Source organism: Salvia hispanica, chromosome 4 (genome assembly GCF_029641045.1).
Source record: "Salvia hispanica isolate PSC_SH4W2 chromosome 4, Shi_PSC_v1, whole genome shotgun sequence".
NCBI classification, from domain to species: Eukaryota; Viridiplantae; Streptophyta; class Magnoliopsida; order Lamiales; family Lamiaceae; genus Salvia; species Salvia hispanica.
Window position 1 is genome coordinate 34229611 of NC_142695.1, and position 9747 is coordinate 34239357.

General features: G+C 32.3%; 1 long non-coding RNA gene across 1 annotated transcript; it reads right to left on the reverse strand.

The window, feature by feature from the left end:
• Nucleotides 1–995: 995 nt before the first annotated feature.
• LOC125196835 (uncharacterized) lies at nucleotides 996–2426 on the reverse strand. Its single transcript, XR_016128787.1, has 2 exons — nucleotides 1324–2426; nucleotides 996–1237 (listed from the first exon to the last, which is right to left on the reverse strand). It is a non-coding gene; the product is annotated as an uncharacterized LOC125196835 (long non-coding RNA).
• Between the last annotated feature and the right edge of the window lie 7321 nt (nucleotides 2427–9747).

A 9747-nucleotide genomic window follows, 5' to 3' on the forward strand; every position in this document is an offset into this window, starting at 1 on the left:
GACTGATGGGCAGTCTGAGAGGACAATCCAGACCTTAGAAGACATGTTAAGGGCCGTAGTGCTCGACCGCGGAGGAAATTGGAAGCCAGTACTGCCACTTATAGAGTTTGTTACAATAACAGTTATCAGGCAACTATAAACATGGTTCCATATGAAGCACTGTATGGGAAGAAATGTAGATCACCACTCTACTGGAATGAGGTCGGTGAGAGGAAGACGCTTGGACCGGATTCTGTAGAGGAAATGATAGAGATTGTCCGCCAGATTCGTGAGAGAATCAAGGAAGCTCAAGACAGACAGAAGTCTTACGCGGATGCTCGCCGAACTGATCTGCAATTCAAGGCGGGAGACAAAGTTTTTCTGAAAGTATCCCCGTCTAAAGGAATTACGAGATTCGGCGTCAAGGGCAAGCTAAGACCACGTTTCATCGGACCCTACGAAATTCTAGAAGAAGTGGGTCCTGTGGCGTACAGATTGGCACTTCCACCGAGTTTCGGGAATGTACACAATGTCCTTCACGTGTCACAATTGAGGAAATACGCATTCGACCCAAAACACATAGTCCACCAAGAGGAAATGGTTTTGGAACTAGACTTAAGATATGAAGAAAAGCCAGAATCAATCTTGGATCGGAAAGTAAAAGAGTTGAGGAATAAATCTACTGTAACATATAAAAATTCTATACAAGCATCACGGACACAAAGAAGCTACGTGGAAGTTGGAGGACAAAATGAAAGAGAAGTACCCAGAGTTTTTTTTTTATGACATAAGCAAATTTCGGGACGAAATTTTTGCTAAGGAGGGTAGAATGTAATACCCACTATTTTATTACCATTTTTCTTCAAGTTTAATGTCGAACTAGAAATGTTTGTTAATTCAAATTACTTTCGATTTAGAAATATTAGTCGATGACTTTGCTTGTTTGCTAAATTGAAGGTTGTCTATTAGGCTAAAATAAATTTCGTATATAGGTATTAAATTAAATATAATAAACGTCAAGAAAGAATACGAGGTTACTTTGCTGATCCAGAAAGTTCGAATACATATCAAGCTACTCTCTAGTTACAAAATAATTTACACACGTGTTGATGAGAAAGAATTAAAGAATAAAAATATGCAAATGTTGGGCCTCTCTTCTTAAGCCCGAGTCACACCTTGCGCAGCCCGAGAGTTTGGCCCGTCGGCCCGAAGGTCAGCCCAATAACAGCCCAATAACTCTTTCTCCTATGGGTACAACCTGCAATGTATAGACAAAAACTAATAAATATTGTAAGGTATATTTTTTTCAACATCAAACCAAGCAAGGGAAGAAGGCATCCTCACTTTATCAAAGGAGGTCAAAATGATCCCAAAATGGCAGCTGCACCAAATCTGCCTGAATCAAGCAACCACCTGCGCCCCTACATGTCCAAACAAGTGATTTTATGAAGGGGGTATTTGTGCTTCAAGAAAGAGACGAATGTATTAATTAAAAGCTTAGTGAAGATCTTAAAAAGAAGGATTTGCTGCAAGAAGAGAACAAGTAATACAACAGCTCCATTAAATTCTCACGAGTACACATTCTGCTATAAATTCCCCTCCAAACCACCCTTGAACACTCTCCTACACACCTTCAAATTTTTCCAGCAACACAGCAAGTTTGAGTGGAAGAAAGATGAGGTTTTAAGAGCTGAATTCTCAAAGCAGCCGCAGCTTCAATAGGTAATTGCCTCAACACCCAACATCATGCTTTACATCATATAAACCAACCCCAATAGATAGTCAAGAACTTAGAACCATAGATGCTCAAGAATCAAAATGCGAACTTAGCAATATCAACACAGTAGGTCTCATGTGCAAGTTAAGACATCAAGGCTTCATCAATTTAGTTGCTGCCTTAAGCTTCATAATTAGTGATCTTTTGCATCAAAGCCAATGACTAATTGCAAAATATTAAGCTCATCCTAGTGACTAAGAACACCCAAGATGTTGAATCGAGCATCAACCGAGAACTCCAGATTTACGGAATAATTAAAGGGGTTAGGGGAAAAGGACTTATCTTAGACGACGGACTGCCCGGCATGGAGAAAACGCCGGCGTGAGGCCGACGGCGGAGACAAGCGGCGCTGCTCGCCGAGGCTGACGGCATAGGCGCGATGGCGACCCCGGAACTTCCACGCGCGACGGAGAAAGAGACGGAAGAAGAAAGGCGACGCCTTTCCCTTGTCGGCAACTTCACCGGGGAGGAACGAAACGAGAGGAGGGAGTAGACGCTGCTCACTTCTTCAATTTAGGAAATATACGAATTTTGGGAAAGTGTGCGAATCGGAGAAGGGAGGCGGAGCCGGTGTCGCTCCGGCGATGCAGAGACGCGACGATTCATCGGAAAGGTGTCGATTCTTTTTCCAGTGAAGGGAGTAGGAGGCGCTGCTGTTCTAAATTGGGGGATTGTGGATTTTGAGGAGTGAAGTATCGGTGGAGAAGAACCGATGGAGGCGGCGAGTAAATGGGACTCTGTTTTGGGCCTAAGACCAATTTAGGTTGATTGACAAATTTAATCATTGGGCTAAGCCCCATTGGAATTATTTAAGAGTATATTTTTATGGCTGGGCCTATCTATTTACGTTGAGTAGTGGACCGATTTTTGAGATGAAAGAAACGAGCTGGGATTTATAGGTTGGGCCAAGGAGCTATTTATTTTGGGCCGAGATTTAATCATGTGAGGTTGGGATTTATTTAAAGAAATTGAGCTTGAACCTTAATTATTTAATTCCCGAATAATTTATCGAGTTTCCAAAGATGGAAACATATTAAAGTAAGACGCGAAGGATCGACCGGCATCGCCCCGCGACGCCATGGGCGATCTTAAGAAAATTCAAAGAAAAGATTTAAGAAAGGATTTTTCCAAGAATCCATATTAAATGCTCAAGTAATTATTTTAAAGATAATGGAACTTCTTCGAACTTAGTAAAGTGAATTAATAAATTCTACAAAGTAATGAAGCCGAGGTGGGGTTTAGAAAATCCTATAAGCCGAGACTGAGATATAAGTGCTACCCAATAGGATGCATGCATTCACGTTTAATTTTTCTTGACTTCTTAAAGTCTAATTAAGTATTATTTTATTTCCTAAAGGGACGTCTTCGCACGTCGTCTAAGGCCAAGTTAAAGAAATTTACGGAAAGAGATTTAGCTTTTGAGGTGGGCATTTCTTTCAAAACGTGATTTCAGTATGAAAATGTGAATCTTTGCTCAAGTATGTTGTCATGCCATGTTTTGTTTTATGATTACCTATCTGCTTGGCTATGCCAATTTAGTTAAATCGAATTCGGGTCCCAGTAGGGCCGCAAACCCTACTCGGACTAGTGTACACATGAGGGGACCGTGAGCTAACAAAAGGGGTTGGCCGGTCCAGTGACCGTCGTGGAATGTGGCCGCATTCCCGGTTCACACAAGGTTCAGATATGGTATATCTATGTTATGTGATTGCGCAATCAAATCTTTACTAAAGGAAAAGGATTTTAGTGACTCGGGTCTTTTAAGTAAAACCCCGTGATCACTCAACTGTGGCATTGACAATTAAAGATAGAACCATTTTTGGCAATGTGCCCACTGAGTATATCAAATACTCAGCCCTGCATGTTATTTTCAAATGTGCAGGTTGAACGTGGACGAGCAGGCGAAGGTGTTGGGACAAGCTTTTTTTTTAAATAAGTAGTTAGGTAGCCCAAAGTAGCATGTCTTCATACGTGCTATTTTGTCTTGGACTCTTCCGCTGCAAATCTAGAATTTTGTGCTAGAAAGCTATGAACTTAGTCTTGATACTCTGAACACGTTTTGACTATGTACCCATATGCCTTTGATACTTTTGTTTTAAGTGATTTCATCCTTTTATTGTTGTCCCTTGATTATTGAGAATCGTTTAGTCGCGAAATAGCTACGCTCACTAGCACTAGGGAGTTGTGGTCGTGACATAAAGAGGTACACTTTGCCAGTAATAAAATTTTCAATTTCCCTCGGCACACCGTTCAAAGAAACAACCTGATATAAATAAAAAAAAGCTTTAAAAACTAATTAAACTAAAATAAAAAATTCTGTACGAAAAAAAATAATTTTTCTCAACAGACCTCTAAAGCGTTAACTTCAGCAGCCTTCTTGTTCATAATGTGAAAACACTCTCTGTCCCAAAGAACTAATTGAGCAGTACTTGTCCCATCAAAGACTTCAAATTTTAACATATATCTATAATAAAATTATAAATTAAAAATAACAAAAAATTAAAATATAAAAAAATACACCAAGATGTAAAAATCAAAACAATATATTAAATTTTACCTCATAAACCCAGAACCATTGAATAATCCACAACCAGAGCACAAAAATTGATTATTATCCTTAACAACTTTTTTACCACATTTCTTGCAAGATATATAATACCAGTCACCATAACAACTCACAACCTCCACTCTTGCACAAATCCGGTAATTTCCATCATGTTCATTCAATAACTGCATAATATATTAATGAACACAAATAAAACATAACAAAAGGTGCACAAATATTTAAATAGTTACATACTTCTTGGCAAAATAAACTCTCGATAGACTTCGAATTTCCTTCAATATCATCAACCACATAAGGCTTGACAGACTTTAAACACAAGGGTAAATCAACATAAAAAGATTCATCATCCTTTACCCTATAAAATAATCAAAATCTGTTAATCATTCAATAAAAATAATTTATAAAATAGAAAAAACAATTTCACAAAACAACACCTCTCTCTAAGTCGATTGATCTCATCAATATCCTTATTCAAAGACACTTTCGATGCATTATAAATGGTCCCGCAACTAATTTGACCTAAAAGAACAATAAAAATTATAACATTCATAACACAAACATATACTAAAATAATAATCATAAAAAAACCTACCGTTGAAAATAGTAGCCTTACAAAATTGTACCAAAACAATTGGTACAATTTTAATGTCAAACTCACGTTGACTCAAGAAGGAATCAACATACTGTCCCCATAAAGTGCAATGTATAGATATATGGCTGCAAAAAGATACAAATTTCATAAAATTTGTATATACTTAATAATGAGCAATAAAACAATAATTTATATAATAAATTTTAAAAAATAAAAATTTACTGCTCATCCTCCAGAACCAATTCCAGTACTTTAGAGGACCTTTCATCAACCACCCTCACACAATCTTGAACTACTCCTACCACATTTGCAATTTAAAATTAAAATATATATATATATATATATATATATATATATATATAAAATAATATAATCTATGACTAAAAACTAAAAAATTAAATTAAATTTAAAACATACCAAACAAACCACATTCACCGACATCATCAATATTGAGAATCTCATTGATTTTCATAGTATTATACATACAAACACACAATCCAGGGACTTCAACTTTTATGATAGAAGACTTTTCATTAATCTGAATTTTGAATTCATGCGCAGTAGTTTTGTATTTTTTCGGACTGCCTTTAACGAAAAAATTCTTGATACAATAGATATCCCCTTCTTTGATGACACGACCCTTTCTCTCGATCATAGCCTTAGGAAACGATACATGTATTTTAACTCCCTGTAAATAAAGACATTTGTCAATATATATATATATATATATAATAAAATCTTGACAATAAATACTACGCAAGTATGTACAAACAAATATACATTATAATAATACCTCCTTATCATGCATTATACACTCAAGAGATGAAATAACTTCTTCTCTACCAGACCAATAAGTATTATATTTATAGACACATCGAACTTTAATAGTCTGTGTGACACTTGCCCTCGTTAAATTTGCTAGCAACGTAACACCTTGCGCCATATCAACTGCAAACTACAAAATACAATCATTAAAATAAAAAACGATTATAATTACATATACCAACTGCAAACTACTACAATCAAAACAGCAAAAAAAACAACGCAACAATATAAAAAAAAAATTTAAACCTGAGATCAGAGTTAGCGATAAAAAAACAACACAAATGAGTCTATTTATAGAGCAAAATATAAGCAGAATTTTGAATCGAAAAAATGGTTGCAAAATATTACACACTGGTTATAACCCAACTCTAACCTAATATCCCTAATACAATTATATAAACTCACAGAATGATGTCTCGATTTAGACATGTATTGAGATATTGAGATAGATGCATAAAATCACAAAAATCAGAAACACGTGTAACAATAATTAAATATTTACTCCAACATCTGAATTGAATTTCACTTTATTAAATTAAATAGTATAACATACATAAAATAACAATTTAAAACACGTGTAATATAAGATATTATAATCCAACTTTTGATACTCACTTTATTATATACACCAACTATACAACAACAAAACCAAAGCACAATCTGTTGAACCATAAATACTAATGATTGCCCATTCTCAGAACTGAAATCTATCACATTTAATACATTGTGTGTTAACCCTAACACATGAACTATAAAGCAAGTAGAAGAATAGAAGAATTAGTATAATAGATGATCAAATACTTAAATATGTAACACATAATATATTAACATTTAATATTAATAATAACAATATATATCAATAAGTTAATACATTAGTTAATCCAATAAATACCTTGTTCAAACTCAACTATATATGCTAATCTCAATATAATACACTAAAAAGAAGAGCAAAAACCAAAAAAGTTGACAACTAAGTGAAGATGATAATTACCCTGAGTTTAGGATAATTAAACTAAAATATAATAAATCAATATATCAAGTACATTATATATCAATATATATCAATATATACAATAAATACAAACATCACAAAATTTATTAGGTGACGGTTACGAAAAAAAATGATTGCACTATGAATATATAGGTAAAGCAAAATAATAACTACACTACATTCGACAAAACAAAACCACATTTAAATCCGACAGTAAATTTATTGAAACCAATACAAAATTTATCTACTCTATCTCCAAAAATAGGAAGACATTTATTTTGGCATTCAATTGAGCCTAACATATCTAAACTAAAAACTTAAACATGAAATAACTACTTTCCTTTTTTAACAATCGCTAGCATTTATAACCAAAACACATCAAAATAAAATGATTAATATTTATACATCTCGATCTGTTTTTGTACAACCGAAAAATAATTTATTTTAGACAAATCAATTTACATATACATTTAATTAAGAGTATGATCACATATATAGTACATGAATGGTGCAAGATATTGTAAATCATCACCAACTGAATAAAAAATTAACTTATATACCTATATTAATATATACTATACATATAAATATCTCAGTAATCCATAATAAATATAAAATTGATTAAAACTTAAAACAATTGTCAAACAATAATAACCACAACAATAAAAAAATAATAACACAATAATAAAAATACAATACATACAAATACACTATCAACTACTAACTCAAGTACATACATATAAATTCACCATCAACAACTTATGACCACAATTTACTTAAAATAATGACTTCTAAAACTATTAAAACAAACAACGAAAACAAATACTCACAATTTAACTTTTAATGCTACGTCAGTCAATCGACAATAAATGCACTACAACTCAATACAAATAATTTCTGTTTTGTATCAATGGGCAGTAGACAATTTCTGCAGAGAGAGAATTTAAGGAGAGTGCAATAAACACATTACCCTGAGTTTATGAAGAGAATTATCATATCGATTTTCACACAAAAAGCACATCATCAACAACTAACACAAATTGTACATCACAAACACCTAAAACATACATATAAACATCTAAAATTCTCAATATTCAACAACGATAAATTGAATTTAATAACACATTAAAAAAATATCAATCAATATAGCTGAATATATAATAAAATGATCAATACACGTAAACATCTACAAAAAATCATACTACTCTATAACATTTTATTTAAGTTGAACTCGATGCAATTTTCTTTGCAATTGCACACTATATATACAAACAATGCAAACCTTTGTAACACAATTTAACTTATCATTTATGTCAATCAGCAATCTCACATCTTCAGAGAAGGCAATAAGGCGGCAGACTTCCTGGAAGGCTTAGGCTTACAGTCGGGGGAGAAGATCACTTATACAAGGGGCTCAACTCCTTCTCGGGTTAAGGCTCTTTGCAGATCAGATCGGCTAGGCCTGCCAAACTTTCGTTTTTGATGATTGTTATCTGTTTTGTTGTTCTTTTATAGTTTTGATGGTTGTTTTAGTTTCTTCTTTACAATAGCTTGTTGTTTGTTGTTGCTTTAGCATGATAATTCACTTTTGGGATTATCTTGATGTAAAATCTTTCGATTTTGATGATATATAGGGGATGAGGGTCCTACTTAACCCTCCACCGTGAAGGTGTTTGATAAAAAAAAATCAGCAATAAATGCAATACAAAATCACTTCAAATTATTTCTGATTTGTATCAATGGGCAATATCCGATTTCTGCAAAATATAATTATTACACAGATGTAACTATCTAATCATTTTCCAATTTTCAAAAAAATAATACGCAATAAGCAACCAAAATAAAGATTTAACATATACTTATAAACTAATACTACATGCATACCCGCATCTAAATGATCTATCATAAATAACAACTTTACAGTTCTTAACAATTTATAACATTTATAGCCAAAAACCATTAATATCAAATAATTTTTCCTCTTAAATATCGATCTAATAACACAATAAAAAAATAAAATAAAATGTAACAATATGTAAAAAATAGGAATTACAAATATTCATTTCCCAAAAGAATAAAACAATCATTACTACCACTATTTACTTAAAATAAAGACTTTTAAACATATAAAAGCAAACAATGTAAAACTATAATCACAATTCAACTTTTCAAACAATGTCAATCATCAATAAATGCACTACAAATCAATGCAAATCATTTATATTTTGTATCAATGGCCAGTAGACAATTTACTGCGCATGTAATTAACACAATACCAATTTATGAAAAGAATCATTAGATATCATCATTAGATAAGATTACAATAATTGACATATATCGAGATATATTCATAAATAACAATATAGACATATATCAAGATATAATAATAAAATATTAAAACACATGTAACAATAATAAAATATTACATGCTCCAACTTCAAAATTGAAATTCCCTTTATCCAAATATACAAACATAATATTTATAGCATTCCAAAAAAACGTATAACACTAATAAAATATTCTTCAGATTTAATCATTTACGTAATCATCTAATACGAAAATAGCATTACAAACATTTTTATTTAAAAATAAAACAAAATTATTCATTTTAAAGTATAACAAAGAGAGAAAATAAGAAAATGTCCGATGATTCATTTTAAACATACATTCATCACTTAACCCTAACAAATATCGATAACAATATAAACATACATGCATCATTTAACTTTTAAATTATGTCAATAAGCAATAAATGAACTATAACTCACTGCAAAAGAATTTTGTTTTGTACTCCTATCAATTCTCAACAAAAATGTCTGCAGATATGAATTTACAAAGAGTAGAATTACATATAAATATACGATTAGAATAAATAAATAGATGTTACCAAATTTTGTATAACCAAAAAATGATTTATTTGAGACAAATCGGTTTACTTATACATTTAAATAAAAGTGTGATCGCATAAATAGAACATGGAACATGCATCATATTGTAAATCATCATCAACATATTAT